The following is a 21891-nucleotide window of genomic DNA, read 5'->3' as shown; positions in this document are numbered from 1 at the left end:
GTTCTCCACTTTTCGACTTAAAATGAGTGAGTTATGGACGTTTTAATTTTGGGTGACGTTTCACACACTCATTATAAAATGGTCCAAAACTCTCTCGCCCTACCGAATTTTTAAATGGGATTTTTTTCGTTGAAAGAGAATTTGAAGTCCACTAATTTGTTAGAAATTCACCACAGTTGGACTTGAAAAGAGAGACTTATGGTGGTTTTAATTTTGGGTGACGTTTCGCACACTCTTTTTAAGAAGGACAACAACTCTCTCACCCCAACGATTTTTAAAACAAGATTTTTTTCCCCGGAAAGAGAATTTGAAGATTGGTAGAAATTTCACCACTTTTGAACTTAAAGTCAGAGAGTTACACAGGTTTTAATTTTGGATGACGTGTCGCACACTCTTTATAAAACGGACTACAACTCTCTCATCCCAACAAAATTTGAAATGAGATTTCTTTCGCAAGAAAAAGAATCTTAGGACCTCCGATTGGTAGAAATTTCACCACTTTTTGACTTCAAATGAGAGAGTTAGGGAAGTTTTAATTTTGGGTGACGTTTCACACACTCTTTTTAAAATGGACCAAAACTCTCTCATCCCACCGAATTTTTAAATGAGATTTTTTTACTTGAAAGAGAATTTGAAGGCATCTAATTGATAGAAATTTCTCCACTTTTCGACTTAAAATGAGTGAGTTACGGACGTTTTAATTTTGGGTGACGTTTCACACACTCATTATAAAATGGTCCAAAACTCTCTCGCCCTACCGAATTTTTAAATGGGATTTTTTTCGTTGAAAGAGAATTTGAAGTCCACTAATTTGTTAGAAATTCACCACATTTGGACTTGAAAAGAGAGACTTATGGTGGTTTTAATTTTGGGTGACGTTTCGCACACTCTTTTTAAGACGGACAACAACTCTCTCACCCCAACGATTTTTAAAACAAGATTTTTTCCCCGGAAAGAGAATTTGAAGATTGGTAGAAATTTCACCACTTTTGAACTTAAAGTCAGAGAGTTACACAGGTTTTAATTTTGGATGACGTGTCGCACACTCTTTATAAAACGGACTACAACTCTCTCATCCCAACAAAATTTGAAATGAGATTTCTTTCGCAAGAAAAAGAATCTTAGGACCTCCGATTGGTAGAAATTTCACCACTTTTTGACTTCAAATGAGATAGTTAGGGAAGTTTTAATTTTGGGTGACGTTTCACACACTCTTTTTAAAATGGACCAAAACACTCTCATCCCACCGAATTTTTAAATGAGATTTTTTTACTTGAAAGAGAATTTGAAGACATCTAATTGATAGAAATTTCTCCACTTTTCGACTTTAAATGAGTGAGTTATGGACGTTTTAATTTTGGGTGACGTTTCACACACTCATTATAAAATGGTCCAAAACTCTCTCGCCCTACCGAATTTTTAAATGGGATTTTTTTCGTTGAAAGAGAATTTGAAGTCCACTAATTTGTTAGAAATTTCACCACATTTGGACTTGAAAAGAGAGGCTTATGGTGGTTTTAATTTTGGGTGACGTTTCGCACACTCTTTTTAAGACGGACAACAACTCTCTCACCCCAACGATTTTTAAAACAAGATTTTTTTCCCCGGAAAGAGAATTTGAAGATTGGTAGAAATTTCACCACTATTGAACTTAAAGTCAGAGTTACACAGGTTTTAATTTTGGATGATGTGTCGCACACTCTTTATAAAACGGACTACAACTCTCTCATCCCAACAAAATTTGAAATGAGATTTCTTTCCCAAGAAAAATAATCTTAGGACCTCCGATTGGTAGAAATTTCACCACTTTTTGACTTCAAATGAAAGAGTTAGGGAAGTTTTAATTTTGGGTTACGTTTCACACACTCTTTTTAAAATGGACCAAAACTCTCTCATCCCACCGAATTTTTAAATGAGATTTTTTTACTTGAAAGAGAATTTGAAGGCATCTAATTGATAGAAAGTTCTCCACTTTTCGACTTAAAATGAGTGAGTTATGGACGTTTTAATTTTGGGTGACGTTTCACACACTCATTATAAAATGGTCCAAAACTCTCTCGCCCTACCGAATTTTTAAATGGGATTTTTTTCGTTGAAAGAGAATTTGAAGTCCACTAATTTGTTAGAAATTTCACCACATTTGGACTTGAAAAGAGAGACTTATGGTGGTTTTAATTTTGGGTGACGTTTCGCACACTCTTTTTAAGACGGACAACAACTCTCTCACCCCAACAATTTTTAAAACAAGATTTTTTTCCCCGGAAAGAGAATTTGAAGATTGGTAGAAATTTCACCACTTTTGAACTTAAAGTCAGAGAGTTACACAGGTTTTAATTTTGGATGACGTGTCGCACACTCTTTATAAAACGGACTACAACTCTGTCATCCCAACAAAATTTGAAATGAGATTTCTTTCCCAAGAAAAAGAATCTTAGGACCTCCGATTGGTAGAAATTTCACCACTTTTTGACTTCAAATGAGAGAGTTACGGAAGTTTTAATTTTGGGTGACGTTTAACACACTCTTTTTAAAATGGACCAAAACTCTCTCATCCCACCGAATTTTTAAATGAGATTTTTTTACTTGAAAGAGAATTTGAAGGCATCTAATTGATAGAAAGTTCTCCACTTTTCGACTTAAAATGAGTGAGTTATGGACGTTTTAATTTTGGGTGACGTTTCACACACTCATTATAAAATGGTCCAAAACTCTCTCGCCCTACCGAATTTTTAAATGGGATTTTTTTCGTTGAAAGAGAATTTGAAGTCCACTAATTTGTTAGAAATTCACCACAGTTGGACTTGAAAAGAGAGACTTATGGTGGTTTTAATTTTGGGTGACGTTTCGCACACTCTTTTTAAGAAGGACAACAACTCTCTCACCCCAACGATTTTTAAAACAAGATTTTTTTCCCCGGAAAGAGAATTTGAAGATTGGTAGAAATTTCACCACTTTTGAACTTAAAGTCAGAGAGTTACACAGGTTTTAATTTTGGATGACGTGTCGCACACTCTTTATAAAACGGACTACAACTCTCTCATCCCAACAAAATTTGAAATGAGATTTCTTTCGCAAGAAAAAGAATCTTAGGACCTCCGATTGGTAGAAATTTCACCACTTTTTGACTTCAAATGAGAGAGTTAGGGAAGTTTTAATTTTGGGTGACGTTTCACACACTCTTTTTAAAAAGGACCAAAACTCTCTCATCCCACCGAATTTTTAAATGAGATTTTTTTACTTGAAAGAGAATTTGAAGGCATCTAATTGATAGAAATTTCTCCACTTTTCGACTTAAAATGAGTGAGTTACGGACGTTTTAATTTTGGGTGACGTTTCACACACTCATTATAAAATGGTCCAAAACTCTCTCGCCCTACCGAATTTTTAAATGGGATTTTTTTCGTTGAAAGAGAATTTGAAGTCCACTAATTTGTTAGAAATTCACCACATTTGGACTTGAAAAGAGAGACTTATGGTGGTTTTAATTTTGGGTGACGTTTCGCACACTCTTTTTAAGACGGACAACAACTCTCTCACCCCAACGATTTTTAAAACAAGATTTTTTCCCCGGAAAGAGAATTTGAAGATTGGTAGAAATTTCACCACTTTTGAACTTAAAGTCAGAGAGTTACACAGGTTTTAATTTTGGATGACGTGTCGCACACTCTTTATAAAACGGACTACAACTCTCTCATCCCAACAAAATTTGAAATGAGATTTCTTTCGCAAGAAAAAGAATCTTAGGACCTCCGATTGGTAGAAATTTCACCACTTTTTGACTTCAAATGAGATAGTTAGGGAAGTTTTAATTTTGGGTGACGTTTCACACACTCTTTTTAAAATGGACCAAAACACTCTCATCCCACCGAATTTTTAAATGAGATTTTTTTACTTGAAAGAGAATTTGAAGACATCTAATTGATAGAAATTTCTCCACTTTTCGACTTTAAATGAGTGAGTTATGGACGTTTTAATTTTGGGTGACGTTTCACACACTCATTATAAAATGGTCCAAAACTCTCTCGCCCTACCGAATTTTTAATTGGGATTTTTTTCGTTGAAAGAGAATTTGAAGTCCACTAATTTGTTAGAAATTTCACCACATTTGGACTTGAAAAGAGAGGCTTATGGTGGTTTTAATTTTGGGTGACGTTTCGCACACTCTTTTTAAGACGGACAACAACTCTCTCAACCCAACGATTTTTAAAACAAGATTTTTTTCCCCGGAAAGAGAATTTGAAGATTGGTAGAAATTTCACCACTATTGAACTTAAAGTCAGAGTTACACAGGTTTTAATTTTGGATGATGTGTCGCACACTCTTTATAAAACGGACTACAACTCTCTCATCCCAACAAAATTTGAAATGAGATTTCTTTCCCAAGAAAAATAATCTTAGGACCTCCGATTGGTAGAAATTTCACCACTTTTTGACTTCAAATGAGAGAGTTAGGGAAGTTTTAATTTTGGGTGACGTTTCACACACTCTTTTTAAAATGGACCAAAACTCTCTCATCCCACCGAATTTTTAAATGAGATTTTTTTACATGAAAGAGAATTTGAAGGCATCTAATTGATAGAAATTTCTCCACTTTTCGACTTAAAATGAGTGAGTTACGGACGTTTTAATTTTGGGTGACGTTTCACACACTCATTATAAAATGGTCCAAAACTCTCTCGCCCTACCGAATTTTTAAATGGGATTTTTTTTGTTGAAAGAGAATTTGAAGTCCACTAATTTGTTAGAAATTCACCACATTTGGACTTGAAAAGAGAGACTTATGGTGGTTTTAATTTTGGGTGACGTTTCGCACACTCTTTTTAAGACGGACAACAACTCTCTCACCCCAACGATTTTTAAAACAAGATTTTTTCCCCGGAAAGAGAATTTGAAGATTGGTAGAAATTTCACCACTTTTGAACTTAAAGTCAGAGAGTTACACAGGTTTTAATTTTGGATGACGTGTCGCACACTCTTTATAAAACGGACTACAACTCTCTCATCCCAACAAAATTTGAAATGAGATTTCTTTCGCAAGAAAAAGAATCTTAGGACCTCCGATTGGTAGAAATTTCACCACTTTTTGACTTCAAATGAGAGAGTTAGGGAAGTTTTAATTTTGGGTGACGTTTCACACACTCTTTTTAAAATGGACCAAAACACTCTCATCCCACCGAATTTTTAAATGAGATTTTTTTACTTGAAAGAGAATTTGAAGACATCTAATTGATAGAAATTTCTCCACTTTTCGACTTTAAATGAGTGAGTTATGGACGTTTTAATTTTGGGTGACGTTTCACACACTCATTATAAAATGGTCCAAAACTCTCTCGCCCTACCGAATTTTTAAATGGGATTTTTTTCGTTGAAAGAGAATTTGAAGTCCACTAATTTGTTAGAAATTTCACCACATTTGGACTTGAAAAGAGAGGCTTATGGTGGTTTTAATTTTGGGTGACGTTTCGCACACTCTTTTTAAGACGGACAACAACTCTCTCACCCCAACGATTTTTAAAACAAGATTTTTTGCCCGGAAAGAGAATTTGAAGATTGGTAGAAATTTCACCACTTTTGAACTTAAAGTCAGAGAGTTACACAGGTTTTAATTTTGGATGACGTGTCGCACACTCTTTATAAAACGGACTACAACTCTCTCATCCCAACAAAATTTGAAATGAGATTTCTTTCGCAAGAAAAAGAATCTTAGGACCTCCGATTGGTAGAAATTTCACCACTTTTTGACTTCAAATGAGAGAGTTAGGGAAGTTTTAATTTTGGGTGACGTTTCACACACTCTTTTTAAAATGGACCAAAACTCTCTCATCCCACCGAATTTTTAAATGAGATTTTTTTACTTGAAAGAGAATTTGAAGGCATCTAATTGATAGAAATTTCTCCACTTTTCGACTTAAAATGAGTGAGTTACGGACGTTTTAATTTTGGGTGACGTTTCACACACTCATTATAAAATGGTCCAAAACTCTCTCGCCCTACCGAATTTTTAAATGGGATTTTTTTCGTTGAAAGAGAATTTGAAGTCCACTAATTTGTTAGAAATTCACCACATTTGGACTTGAAAAGAGAGACTTATGGTGGTTTTAATTTTGGGTGACGTTTCGCACACTCTTTTTAAGACGGACAACAACTCTCTCACCCCAACGATTTTTAAAACAAGATTTTTTCCCCGGAAAGAGAATTTGAAGATTGGTAGAAATTTCACCACTTTTGAACTTAAAGTCAGAGAGTTACACAGGTTTTAATTTTGGATGACGTGTCGCACACTCTTTATAAAACGGACTACAACTCTCTCATCCCAACAAAATTTGAAATGAGATTTCTTTCGCAAGAAAAAGAATCTTAGGACCTCCGATTGGTAGAAATTTCACCACTTTTTGACTTCAAATGAGATAGTTAGGGAAGTTTTAATTTTGGGTGACGTTTCACACACTCTTTTTAAAATGGACCAAAACACTCTCATCCCACCGAATTTTTAAATGAGATTTTTTTACTTGAAAGAGAATTTGAAGACATCTAATTGATAGAAATTTCTCCACTTTTCGACTTTAAATGAGTGAGTTATGGACGTTTTAATTTTGGGTGACGTTTCACACACTCATTATAAAATGGTCCAAAACTCTCTCGCCCTACCGAATTTTTAAATGGGATTTTTTTCGTTGAAAGAGAATTTGAAGTCCACTAATTTGTTAGAAATTTCACCACATTTGGACTTGAAAAGAGAGGCTTATGGTGGTTTTAATTTTGGGTGACGTTTCGCACACTCTTTTTAAGACGGACAACAACTCTCTCACCCCAACGATTTTTAAAACAAGATTTTTTTCCCCGGAAAGAGAATTTGAAGATTGGTAGAAATTTCACCACTATTGAACTTAAAGTCAGAGTTACACAGGTTTTAATTTTGGATGATGTGTCGCACACTCTTTATAAAACGGACTACAACTCTCTCATCCCAACAAAATTTGAAATGAGATTTCTTTCCCAAGAAAAATAATCTTAGGACCTCCGATTGGTAGAAATTTCACCACTTTTTGACTTCAAATGAGAGAGTTACGGAAGTTTTAATTTTGGGTGACGTTTAACACACTCTTTTTAAAATGGACCAAAACTCTCTCATCCCACCGAATTTTTAAATGAGATTTTTTTACTTGAAAGAGAATTTGAAGGCATCTAATTGATAGAAAGTTCTCCACTTTTCGACTTAAAATGAGTGAGTTAAGGACGTTTTAATTTTGGGTGACGTTTCACACACTCATTATAAAATGGTCCAAAACTCTCTCGCCCTACCGAATTTTTAAATGGGATTTTTTTCGTTGAAAGAGAATTTGAAGTCCACTAATTTGTTAGAAATTCACCACAGTTGGACTTGAAAAGAGAGACTTATGGTGGTTTTAATTTTGGGTGACGTTTCGCACACTCTTTTTAAGAAGGACAACAACTTGGTAGAAATTTCAACACTATTGAACTTAAAGTCAGAGTTACACAGGTTTTAATTTTGGATGATGTGTCGCACACTCTTTATAAAACGGACTACAACTCTCTCATCCCAACAAAATTTGAAATGAGATTTCTTTCCCAAGAAAAAGAATCTTAGGACCTCCGATTGGTCGAAATTTCACCACTTTTTGACTTCAAATGAGAGAGTTAGGGAAGTTTTAATTTTGGGTTACGTTTCACACACTCTTTTTAAAATGGACCAAAACTCTCTCATCCCACCGAATTTTTAAATGAGATTTTTTTACTTGAAAGAGAATTTGAAGGCATCTAATTGATAGAAATTTCTCCACTTTTCGACTTAAAATGAGTGAGTTACGGACGTTTTAATTTTGGGTGACGTTTCACACACTCATTATAAAATGGTCCAAAACTCTCTCGCCCTACCGAATTTTTAAATGGGATTTTTTTCGTTGAAAGAGAATTTGAAGTCCACTAATTTGTTAGAAATTCACCACAGTTGGACTTGAAAAGAGAGACTTATGGTGGTTTTAATTTTGGGTGACGTTTCGCACACTCTTTTTAAGAAGGACAACAACTCTCTCACCCCAACGATTTTTAAAACAAGATTTTTTTCCCCGGAAAGAGAATTTGAAGATTGGTAGAAATTTCACCACTTTTGAACTTAAAGTCAGAGAGTTACACAGGTTTTAATTTTGGATGACGTGTCGCACACTCTTTATAAAACGGACTACAACTCTCTCATCCCAACAAAATTTGAAATGAGATTTCTTTCGCAAGAAAAAGAATCTTAGGACCTTCGATTGGTAGAAATTTCACCACTTTTTGACTTCAAATGAGAGAGTTACGGAAGTTTTAATTTTGGGTGACGTTTCACACACTCTTTTTAAAATGGGCCAAAACTCTCTCATCCCACCGAATTTTTAAATGAGATTTTTTTACTTGAAAGAGAATTTGAAGGCATCTAATTGATAGAAAGTTCTCCACTTTTCGACTTAAAATGAGTGATTTATGGACGTTTTAATTTTGGGTGACGTTTCACACACTCATTATAAAATGGTCCAAAACTCTCTCGCCCTACCGAATTTTTAAATGGGATTTTTTTCGTTGAAAGAGAATTTGAAGTCCACTAATTTGTTAGAAATTTCACCACATTTGGACTTGAAAAGAGAGACTTATGGTGGTTTTAATTTTGGGTGACGTTTCGCACACTCTTTTTAAGACGGACAACAACTCTCTCACCCCAACGATTTTTAAAACAAGATTTTTTTCCCCGGAAAGAGAATTTGAAGATTGGTAGAAATTTCACCACTTTTGAACTTAAAGTCAGAGAGTTACACAGGTTTTAATTTTGGATGACGTGTCGCACACTCTTTATAAAACGGACTACAACTCTGTCATCCCAACAAAATTTGAAATGAGATTTCTTTCCCAAGAAAAAGAATCTTAGGACCTTCGATTGGTAGAAATTTCACCACTTTTTGACTTCAAATGAGAGAGTTACGGAAGTTTTAATTTTGGGTGACGTTTCACACACTCTTTTTAAAATGTACCAAAACTCGCTCATCCCACCGAATTTTTAAATGAGATTTTTTTACTTGAAAGAGAATTTGAAGGCATTTAATTGATAGAAATTTCTCCACTTTTCGACTTAAAATGAGTGAGTTATGGACGTTTTAATTTTGGGTGACGTTTCACACACTCATTATAAAATGGTCCAAAACTCTCTCGCCCTACCGAATTTTTAAATGGGATTTTTTTCGTTGAAAGAGAATTTGAAGTCCACTAATTTGTTAGAAATTTCACCACAGTTGGACTTGAAAAGAGAGACTTATGGTGGTTTTAATTTTGGGTGACGTTTCGCACACTCTTTTTAAGACGGACAACAACTCTCTCACCCCAACGATTTTTAAAACAAGATTTCTTTCCCCGGAAAGAGAATTTGAAGATTGGTAGAAATTTCACCACTATTGAACTTAAAGTCAGAGTTACACAGGTTTTAATTTTGGATGATGTGTCGCACACTCTTTATAAAACGGACTACAACTCTCTCATCCCAACAAAATTTGAAATGAGATTTCTTTCCCAAGAAAAAGAATCTTAGGACCTCCGATTGGTCGAAATTTCACCACTTTTTGACTTCAAATGAGAGAGTTAGGGAAGTTTTAATTTTGGGTTACGTTTCACACACTCTTTTTAAAATGGACCAAAACTCTCTCATCCCACCGAATTTTTAAATGAGATTTTTTTACTTGAAAGAGAATTTGAAGGCATCTAATTGATAGAAATTTCTCCACTTTTCGACTTAAAATGAGTGAGTTACGGACGTTTTAATTTTGGGTGACGTTTCACACACTCATTATAAAATGGTCCAAAACTCTCTCGCCCTACCGAATTTTTAAATGGGATTTTTTTCGTTGAAAGAGAATTTGAAGTCCACTAATTTGTTAGAAATTCACCACAGTTGGACTTGAAAAGAGAGACTTATGGTGGTTTTAATTTTGGGTGACGTTTCGCACACTCTTTTTAAGAAGGACAACAACTCTCTCACCCCAACGATTTTTAAAACAAGATTTTTTTCCCCGGAAAGAGAATTTGAAGATTGGTAGAAATTTCACCACTTTTGAACTTAAAGTCAGAGAGTTACACAGGTTTTAATTTTGGATGACGTGTCGCACACTCTTTATAAAACGGACTACAACTCTCTCATCCCAACAAAATTTGAAATGAGATTTCTTTCGCAAGAAAAAGAATCTTAGGACCTTCGATTGGTAGAAATTTCACCACTTTTTGACTTCAAATGAGAGAGTTACGGAAGTTTTAATTTTGGGTGACGTTTCACACACTCTTTTTAAAATGGGCCAAAACTCTCTCATCCCACCGACTTTTTAAATGAGATTTTTTTACTTGAAAGAGAATTTGAAGGCATCTAATTGATAGAAAGTTCTCCACTTTTCGACTTAAAATGAGTGATTTATGGACGTTTTAATTTTGGGTGACGTTTCACACACTCATTATAAAATGGTCCAAAACTCTCTCGCCCTACCGAATTTTTAAATGGGATTTTTTTCGTTGAAAGAGAATTTGAAGTCCACTAATTTGTTAGAAATTTCACCACATTTGGACTTGAAAAGAGAGACTTATGGTGGTTTTAATTTTGGGTGACGTTTCGCACACTCTTTTTAAGACGGACAACAACTCTCTCACCCCAACGATTTTTAAAACAAGATTTTTTTCCCCGGAAAGAGAATTTGAAGATTGGTAGAAATTTCACCACTTTTGAACTTAAAGTCAGAGAGTTACACAGGTTTTAATTTTGGATGACGTGTCGCACACTCTTTATAAAACGGACTACAACTCTGTCATCCCAACAAAATTTGAAATGAGATTTCTTTCCCAAGAAAAAGAATCTTAGGACCTCCGATTGGTAGAAATTTCACCACTTTTTGACTTCAAATGAGAGAGTTACGGAAGTTTTAATTTTGGGTGACGTTTCACACACTCTTTTTAAAATGTACCAAAACTCGCTCATCCCACCGAATTTTTAAATGAGATTTTTTTACTTGAAAGAGAATTTGAAGGCATTTAATTGATAGAAATTTCTCCACTTTTCGACTTAAAATGAGTGAGTTATGGACGTTTTAATTTTGGGTGACGTTTCACACACTCATTATAAAATGGTCCAAAACTCTCTCGCCCTACCGAATTTTTAAATGGGATTTTTTTCGTTGAAAGAGAATTTGAAGTCCACTAATTTGTTAGAAATTTCACCACATTTGGACTTAAAAAGAGAGACTTATGGTGGTTTTAATTTTGGGTGACGTTTCGCACACTCTTTTTAAGACGGACAACAACTCTCTCACCCCAACGATTTTTAAAACAAGATTTTTTTCCCCGGAAAGAGAATTTGAAGATTGGTAGAAATTTCACCACTTTTGAACTTAAAGTCAGAGAGTTACACAGGTTTTAATTTTGGATGACGTGTCGCACACTCTTTATAAAACGGACTACAACTCTGTCATCCCAACAAAATTTGAAATGAGATTTCTTTCCCAAGAAAAAGAATCTTAGGACCTCCGATTGGTAGAAATTTCACCACTTTTTGACTTCAAATGAGAGAGTTACGGAAGTTTTAATTTTGGGTGACGTTTAACACACTCTTTTTAAAATGGACCAAAACTCTCTCATCCCACCGAATTTTTAAATGAGATTTTTTTACTTGAAAGAGAATTTGAAGGCATCTAATTGATAGAAAGTTCTCCACTTTTCGACTTAAAATGAGTGAGTTATGGACGTTTTAATTTTGGGTGACGTTTCACACACTCATTATAAAATGGTCCAAAACTCTCTCGCCCTACCGAATTTTTAAATGGGATTTTTTTCGTTGAAAGAGAATTTGAAGTCCACTAATTTGTTAGAAATTCACCACAGTTGGACTTGAAAAGAGAGACTTATGGTGGTTTTAATTTTGGGTGACGTTTCGCACACTCTTTTTAAGAAGGACAACAACTCTCTCACCCCAACGATTTTTAAAACAAGATTTTTTTCCCCGGAAAGAGAATTTGAAGATTGGTAGAAATTTCACCACTTTTGAACTTAAAGTCAGAGAGTTACACAGGTTTTAATTTTGGATGACGTGTCGCACACTCTTTATAAAACGGACTACAACTCTCTCATCCCAACAAAATTTGAAATGAGATTTCTTTCGCAAGAAAAAGAATCTTAGGACCTCCGATTGGTAGAAATTTCACCACTTTTTGACTTCAAATGAGAGAGTTAGGGAAGTTTTAATTTTGGGTGACGTTTAACACACTCTTTTTAAAATGGACCAAAACTCTCTCATCCCACCGAATTTTTAAATGAGATTTTTTTACTTGAAAGAGAATTTGAACGCATCTAATTGATAGAAAGTTCTCCACTTTTCGACTTAAAATGAGTGATTTATGGACGTTTTAATTTTGGGTGACGTTTCACACACTCATTATAAAATGGTCCAAAACTCTCTCGCCCTACCGAATTTTTAAATGGGATTTTTTTCATTGAAAGAGAATTTGAAGTCCACTAATTTGTTAGAAATTTCACCACATTTGGACTTGAAAAGAGAGACTTATGGTGGTTTTAATTTTGGGTGACGTTTCGCACACTCTTTTTAAGACGGACAACAACTCTCTCACCCCAACAATTTTTAAAACAAGATTTTTTTCCCCGGAAAGAGAATTTGAAGATTGGTAGAAATTTCACCACTTTTGAACTTAAAGTCAGAGAGTTACACAGGTTTTAATTTTGGATGACGTGTCGCACACTCTTTATAAAACGGACTACAACTCTCTCATCCCAACAAAATTTGAAATGAGATTTCTTTCCCAAGAAAAAGAATCTTAGGACCTCCGATTGGTAGAAATTTCACCACTTTTTGACTTCAAATGAGAGAGTTACGGAAGTTTTAATTTTGGGTGACGTTTCACACACTCTTTTTAAAATGTACCAAAACTCGCTCATCCCACCGAATTTTTAAATGAGATTTTTTTACTTGAAAGAGAATTTGAAGGCATTTAATTGATAGAAATTTCTCCACTTTTCGACTTAAAATGAGTGAGTTATGGACGTTTTAATTTTGGGTGACGTTTCACACACTCATTATAAAATGGTCCAAAACTCTCTCGCCCTACCGAATTTTTAAATGGGATTTTTTTCGTTGAAAGAGAATTTGAAGTCCACTAATTTGTTAGAAATTTCACCACATTTGGACTTGAAAAGAGAGACTTATGGTGGTTTTAATTTTGGGTGACGTTTCGCACACTCTTTTTAAGACGGACAACAACTCTCTCACCCCAACGATTTTTAAAACAAGATTTTTTTCCCCGGAAAGAGAATTTGAAGATTGGTAGAAATTTCACCACTTTTGAACTTAAAGTCAGAGAGTTACACAGGTTTTAATTTTGGATGACGTGTCGCACACTCTTTATAAAACGGACTACAACTCTGTCATCCCAACAAAATTTGAAATGAGATTTCTTTCCCAAGAAAAAGAATCTTAGGACCTCCGATTGGTAGAAATTTCACCACTTTTTGACTTCAAATGAGAGAGTTACGGAAGTTTTAATTTTGGGTGACGTTTAACACACTCTTTTTAAAATGGACCAAAACTCTCTCATCCCACCGAATTTTTAAATGAGATTTTTTTACTTGAAAGAGAATTTGAAGGCATCTAATTGATAGAAAGTTCTCCACTTTTCGACTTAAAATGAGTGAGTTATGGACGTTTTAATTTTGGGTGACGTTTCACACACTCATTATAAAATGGTCCAAAACTCTCTCGCCCTACCGAATTTTTAAATGGGATTTTTTTCGTTGAAAGAGAATTTGAAGTCCACTAATTTGTTAGAAATTCACCACAGTTGGACTTGAAAAGAGAGACTTATGGTGGTTTTAATTTTGGGTGACGTTTCGCACACTCTTTTTAAGAAGGACAACAACTCTCTCACCCCAACGATTTTTAAAACAAGATTTTTTTCCCCGGAAAGAGAATTTGAAGATTGGTAGAAATTTCACCACTTTTGAACTTAAAGTCAGAGAGTTACACAGGTTTTAATTTTGGATGACGTGTCGCACACTCTTTATAAAACGGACTACAACTCTCTCATCCAAACAAAATTTGAAATGAGATTTCTTTCGCAAGAAAAAGAATCTTAGGACCTCCGATTGGTAGAAATTTCACCACTTTTTGACTTCAAATGAGAGAGTTAGGGAAGTTTTAATTTTGGGTGACGTTTCACACACTCTTTTTAAAATGGACCAAAACTCTCTCATCCCACCGAATTTTTAAATGAGATTTTTTTACTTGAAAGAGAATTTGAAGGCATCTAATTGATAGAAATTTCTCCACTTTTCGACTTAAAATGACTGAGTTACGGACGTTTTAATTTTGGGTGACGTTTCACACACTCATTATAAAATGGTCCAAAACTCTCTCGCCCTACCGAATTTTTAAATGGGATTTTTTTCGTTGAAAGAGAATTTGAAGTCCACTAATTTGTTAGAAATTCACCACATTTGGACTTGAAAAGAGAGACTTATGGTGGTTTTAATTTTGGGTGACGTTTCGCACACTCTTTTTAAGACGGACAACAACTCTCTCACCCCAACGATTTTTAAAACAAGATTTTTTCCCCGGAAAGAGAATTTGAAGATTGGTAGAAATTTCACCACTTTTGAACTTAAAGTCAGAGAGTTACACAGGTTTTAATTTTGGATGACGTGTCGCACACTCTTTATAAAACGGACTACAACTCTCTCATCCCAACAAAATTTGAAATGAGATTTCTTTCGCAAGAAAAAGAATCTTAGGACCTCCGATTGGTAGAAATTTCACCACTTTTTGACTTCAAATGAGAGAGTTAGGGAAGTTTTAATTTTGGGTGACGTTTCACACACTCTTTTTAAAATGGACCAAAACTCTCTCATCCCACCGAATTTTTAAATGAGATTTTTTTACTTGAAAGAGAATTTGAAGACATCTAATTGATAGAAATTTCTCCACTTTTCGACTTTAAATGAGTGAGTTATGGACGTTTTAATTTTGGGTGACGTTTCACACACTCATTATAAAATGGTCCAAAACTCTCTCGCCCTACCGAATTTTTAAATGGGATTTTTTTCGTTGAAAGAGAATTTGAAGTCCACTAATTTGTTAGAAATTTCACCACATTTGGACTTGAAAAGAGAGACTTATGATGGTTTTAATTTTGGGTGACGTTTCGCACACTCTTTTTAAGACGGACAACAACTCTCTCACCCCAACGATTTTTAAAACAAGATTTTTTTCCCCGGAAATAGAATTTGAAGATTGGTAGAAATTTCACCACTATTGAACTTAAAGTCAGAGTTACACAGGTTTTAATTTTGGATGATGTGTCGCACACTCTTTATAAAACGGACTACAACTCTCTCATCCCAACAAAATTTGAAATGAGATTTCTTTCCCAAGAAAAAGAATCTTAGGACCTCCGATTGGTAGAAATTTCACCACTTTTTGACTTCAAATGAGAGAGTTACGGAAGTTTTAATTTTGGGTGACGTTTCACACACTCTTTTTAAATGGACCAAAACTCTCTCATCCCACCGAATTTTCAAATGAGATTTTTTTACTTGAAAGAGAATTTGAAGGCATCTAATTGATAGAAAGTTCTCCACTTTTCGACTTAAAATGAGTGAGTTATGGACGTTTTAATTTTGGGTGACGTTTCACACACTCATTATAAAACGGTCCAAAACTCTCTCGCCCTACCGAATTTTTAAATGTGATTTTTTTCGTTGAAAGAGAATTTGAAGTCCACTAATTTGTTAGAAATTCACCACATTTGGACTTGAAAAGAGAGACTTATGGTGGTTTTAATTTTGGGTGACGTTTCACACACTCTTTTTAAGACGGACAACAACTCTCTCACCCCAACGATTTTTAAAACAAGATTTTTTTCCCCGGAAAGAGAATTTGAAGATTGGTAGAAATTTCACCACTTTTGAACTTAAAGTCAGAGAGTTACACAGGTTTTAATTTTGGATGACGTGTCGCACACTCTTTATAAAACGGACTACAACTCTGTCATCCCAACAAAATTTGAAATGAGATTTCTTTCCCAAGAAAAAGAATCTTAGGACCTCCGATTGGTAGAAATTTCACCACTTTTTGACTTCAAATGAGAGAGTTACGGAAGTTTTAATTTTGGGTGACGTTTAACACACTCTTTTTAAAATGGACCAAAACTCTCTCATCCCACCGAATTTTTAAATGAGATTTTTTTACTTGAAAGAGAATTTGAAGGCATCTAATTGATAGAAAGTTCTCCACTTTTCGACTTAAAATGAGTGAGTTATGGACGTTTTAATTTTGGGTGACGTTTCACACACTCATTATAAAACGGTCCAAAACTCTCTCGCCCTACCGAATTTTTAAATGTGATTTTTTTCGTTGAAAGAGAATTTGAAGTCCACTAATTTGTTAGAAATTCACCACATTTGGACTTGAAAAGAGAGACTTATGGTGGTTTTAATTTTGGGTGACGTTTCACACACTCTTTTTAAGACGGACAACAACTCTCTCACCCCAACGATTTTTAAAACAAGATTTTTTTCCCCGGAAAGAGAATTTGAAGATTGGTAGAAATTTCACCACTTTTGAACTTAAAGTCAGAGAGTTACACAGGTTTTAATTTTGGATGACGTGTCGCACACTCTTTATAAAACGGACTACAACTCTGTCATCCCAACAAAATTTGAAATGAGATTTCTTTCCCAAGAAAAAGAATCTTAGGACCTCCGATTGGTAGAAATTTCACCACTTTTTGACTTCAAATGAGAGAGTTACGGAAGTTTTAATTTTGGGTGACGTTTAACACACTCTTTTTAAAATGGACCAAAACTCTCTCATCCCACCGAATTTTTAAATGAGATTTTTTTACTTGAAAGAGAATTTGAAGGCATCTAATTGATAGAAAGTTCTCCACTTTTCGACTTAAAATGAGTGAGTTATGGACGTTTTAATTTTGGGTGACGTTTCACACACTCATTATAAAACGGTCCAAAACTCTCTCGCCCTACCGAATTTTTAAATGGGATTTTTTTCGTTGAAAGAGAATTTGAAGTCCACTAATTTGTTAGAAATTCACCACAGTTGGACTTGAAAAGAGAGACTTATGGTGGTTTTAATTTTGGGTGACGTTTCGCACACTCTTTTTAAGACGGACAACAACTCTCTCACCCCAACGATTTTTAAAACAAGATTTTTTTCCCCGGAAAGAGAATTTGAAGATTGGTAGAAATTTCACCACTTTTGAACTTAAAGTCAGAGAGTTACACAGGTTTTAATTTTGGATGACGTGTCGCACACTCTTTATAAAACGGACTACAACTCTGTCATCCCAACAAAATTTGAAATGAGATTTCTTTCCCAAGAAAAAGAATCTTAGGACCTCCGATTGGTAGAAATTTCACCACTTTTTGACTTCAAATGAGAGAGTTACGGAAGTTTTAATTTTGGGTGACGTTTAACACACTCTTTTTAAAATGGACCAAAACTCTCTCATCCCACCGAATTTTTAAATGAGATTTTTTTACTTGAAAGAGAATTTGAAGGCATCTAATTGATAGAAAGTTCTCCACTTTTCGACTTAAAATGAGTGAGTTATGGACGTTTTAATTTTGGGTGACGTTTCACACACTCATTATAAAATGGTCCAAAACTCTCTCGCCCTACCGAATTTTTAAATGGGATTTTTTTCGTTGAAAGAGAATTTGAAGTCCACTAATTTGTTAGAAATTCACCACAGTTGGACTTGAAAAGAGAGACTTATGGTGGTTTTAATTTTGGGTGACGTTTCGCACACTCTTTTTAAGAAGGACAACAACTCTCTCACCCCAACGATTTTTAAAACAAGATTTTTTTCCCCGGAAAGAGAATTTGAAGATTGGTAGAAATTTCACCACTTTTGAACTTAAAGTCAGAGAGTTACACAGGTTTTAATTTTAGATGACGTGTCGCACACTCTTTATAAAACGGACTACAACTCTGTCATCCCAACAAAATTTGAAATGAGATTTCTTTCCCAAGAAAAAGAATCTTAGGACCTCCGAATGGTAGAAATTTCACCACTTTTTGACTTCAAATGAGAGAGTTACGGAAGTTTTAATTTTGGGTGACGTTTCACACACTCTTTTTAAAATGGGCCAAAACTCTCTCATCCCACCGAATTTTTAAATGAGATTTTTTTACTTGAAAGAGAATTTGAAGGCATCTAATTGATAGAAAGTTCTCCACTTTTCGACTTAAAATGAGTGAGTTATGGACGTTTTAATTTTGGGTGACGTTTCACACACTCATTATAAAATGGTCCAAAACTCTCTCGCCCTACCGAATTTTTAAATGGGATTTTTTTCGTTGAAAGAGAATTTGAAGTCCACTAATTTGTTAGAAATTTCACCACATTTGGACTTGAAAAGAGAGACTTATGGTGGTTTTAATTTTGGGTGACGTTTCGCACACTCTTTTTAAGACGGACAACAACTCTCTCACCCCAACAATTTTTAAAACAAGATTTTTTTCCCCGGAAAGAGAATTTGAAGATTGGTAGAAATTTCACCACTTTTGAACTTAAAGTCAGAGAGTTACACAGGTTTTAATTTTGGATGACGTGTCGCACACTCTTTATAAAACGGACTACAACTCTGTCATCCCAACAAAATTTGAAATGAGATTTCTTTCCCAAGAAAAAGAATCTTAGGACCTCCGATTGGTAGAAATTTCACCACTTTTTGACTTCAAATGAGGGAGTTACGGAAGTTTTAATTTTGGGTGACGTTTCACACACTCTTTTTAAAATGGGCCAAAACTCTCTCATCCCACCGAATTTTTAAATGAGATTTTTTTACTTGAAAGAGAATTTGAAGGCATCTAATTGATAGAAAGTTCTCCACTTTTCGACTTAAAATGAGTGAGTTATGGACGTTTTAATTTTGGGTGACGTTTCACACACTCATTATAAAATGGTCCAAAACTCTCTCGCCCAACCGAATTTTTAAATGGGATTTTTTTCGTTGAAAGAGAATTTGAAGTCCACTAATTTGTTAGAAATTTCACCACATTTGGACTTGAAAAGAGAGACTTATGGTGGTTTTAATTTTGGGTGACGTTTCGCACACTCTTTTTAAGACGGACAACAACTCTCTCACCCCAACAATTTTTAAAACAAGATTTTTTTCCCCGGAAAGAGAATTTGAAGATTGGTAGAAATTTCACCACTTTTGAACTTAAAGTCAGAGAGTTACATAGGTTTTAATTTTGGATGACGTGTCGCACACTCTTTATAAAACGGACTACAACTCTGTCATCCCAACAAAATTTGAAATGAGATTTCTTTCACAAGAAAAAGAATCTTAGGACCTCCGATTGGTAGAAATTTCACCACTTTTTGACTTCAAATGAGAGAGTTACGGAAGTTTTAATTTTGGGTGACGTTTCACACACTCTTTTTAAAATGTACCAAAACTCGCTCATCCCACCGAATTTTTAAATGAGATTTTTTTACTTGAAAGAGAATTTGAAGGCATTTAATTGATAGAAATTTCTCCACTTTTCGACTTAAAATGAGTGAGTTATGGACGTTTTAATTTTGGGTGACGTTTCACACACTCATTATAAAATGGTCCAAAACTCTCTCGCCCTACCGAAATTTTAAATGGGATTTTTTTCGTTGAAAGAGAATTTGAAGTCCACTAATTTGTTAGAAATTTCACCACATTTGGACTTGAAAAGAGAGACTTATGGTGGTTTTAATTTTGGGTGACGTTTCGCACACTCTTTTTAAGACGGACAACAACTCTCTCACCCCAACGATTTTTAAAACAAGATTTTTTTCCCCGGAAAGAGAATTTGAAGATTGGTAGAAATTTCACCACTTTTGAACTTAAAGTCAGAGAGTTACACAGGTTTTAATTTTGGATGACGTGTCGCACACTCTTTATAAAACGGACTACAACTCTGTCATCCCAAAAAAATTTGAAATGAGATTTCTTTCCCAAGAAAAAGAATCTTAGGACCTCCGATTGGTAGAAATTTCACCACTTTTTGACTTCAAATGAGAGAGTTACGGAAGTTTTAATTTTGGGTGACGTTTAACACACTCTTTTTAAAATGGACCAAAACTCTCTCATCCCACCGAATTTTTAAATGAGATTTTTTTACTTGAAAGAGAATTTGAAGGCATCTAATTGATAGAAATTTCTCCACTTTTCGACTTAAAATGAGTGAGTTATGGACGTTTTAATTTTGGGTGACATTTCACACACTCATTATAAAATGGTCCAAAACTCTCTCGCCCTATCGAATTTTTAAATGGGATTTTTTTCGTTGAAAGAGAATTTGAAGTCCACTAATTTGTTAGAAATTCACCACAGTTGGACTTGAAAAGAGAGACTTATGGTGGTTTTAATTTTGGGTGACGTTTCGCACACTCTTTTTAAGAAGGACAACAACTCTCTCACCCCAACGATTTTTAAAACAAGATTTTTTTCCCCGGAAAGAGAATTTGAAGATTGGTAGAAATTTCACCACTTTTGAACTTAAAGTCAGAGAGTTACACAGGTTTTAATTTTGGATGACGTGTCGCACACTCTTTATAAAACGGACTACAACTCTCTCATCCCAACAAAATTTGAAATGAGATTTCTTTCGCAAGAAAAAGAATCTTAGGACCTCCGATTGGTAGAAATTTCACCACTTTTTGACTTCAAATGAGAGAGTTAGGGAAGTTTTAATTTTGGGTGACGTTTCACACACTCTTTTTAAAATGGACCAAAACTCTCTCATCCCACCGAATTTTTAAATGAGATTTTTTTACTTGAAAGAGAATTTGAAGACATCTAATTGATAGAAATTTCTCCACTTTTCGACTTGAAATGAGTGAGTTATGGACGTTTTAATTTTGGGTGACGTTTCACACACTCATTATAAAATGGTCCAAAACTCTCTCGCCCTACCGAATTTTTAAATGGGATTTTTTTCGTTGAAAGAGAATTTGAAGTCCACTAATTTGTTAGAAATTTCACCACATTTGGACTTGAAAAGAGAGACTTATGGTGGTTTTAATTTTGGGTGACGTTTCGCACACTCTTTTTAAGACGGGCAACAACTCTCTCACCCCAACGATTTTTAAAACAAGATTTTTTTCCCCGGAAAGAGAATTTGAAGATTGGTAGAAATTTCACCACTATTGAACTTAAAGTCAGAGTTACACAGGTTTTAATTTTGGATGATGTGTCGCACACTCTTTATAAAACGGACTACAACTCTCTCATCCCAACAAAATTTGAAATGAGATTTCTTTCCCAAGAAAAAGAATCTTAGGACCTCCGATTGGTAGAAATTTCACCACTTTTTGACTTCAAATGAGAGAGTTACGGAAGTTTTAATTTTGGGTGACGTTTCACACACTCTTTTTAAAATGGACCAAAACTCTCTCATCCCACCGAATTTTCAAATGAGATTTTTTTACTTGAAAGAGAATTTGAAGGCATCTAATTGATAGAAATTTCTCCACTTTTTGACTTAAAATGAGTGAGTTATGGACGTTTTAATTTTGGGTGACGTTTCACACACTCATTATAAAACGGTCCAAAACTCTCTCGCCCTACCGAATTTTTAAATGTGATTTTTTTCGTTGAAAGAGAATTTGAAGTCCACTAATTTGTTAGAAATTTCACCACATTTGGACTTGAAAAGAGAGACTTATGGTGGTTTTAATTTTGGGTGACGTTTCGCACACTCTTTTTAAGACGGACAACAACTCTCTCACCCAAACAATTTTTAAAACAAGATTTTTTTCCCCGGAAAGAGAATTTGAAGATTGGTAGAAATTTCACCACTTTTGA

The sequence above is a fragment of the Tasmannia lanceolata genome, unplaced genomic scaffold (genome assembly GCF_043159265.1).
Source record: "Tasmannia lanceolata isolate RefF3 unplaced genomic scaffold, GAP_Taslan_0.1 ptg000036l, whole genome shotgun sequence".
Classification (NCBI taxonomy): Eukaryota; Viridiplantae; Streptophyta; class Magnoliopsida; order Canellales; family Winteraceae; genus Tasmannia; species Tasmannia lanceolata.
The sequence above is the reverse complement of the archived record's forward strand: the minus strand, read 5'-3'. Positions refer to the sequence as shown.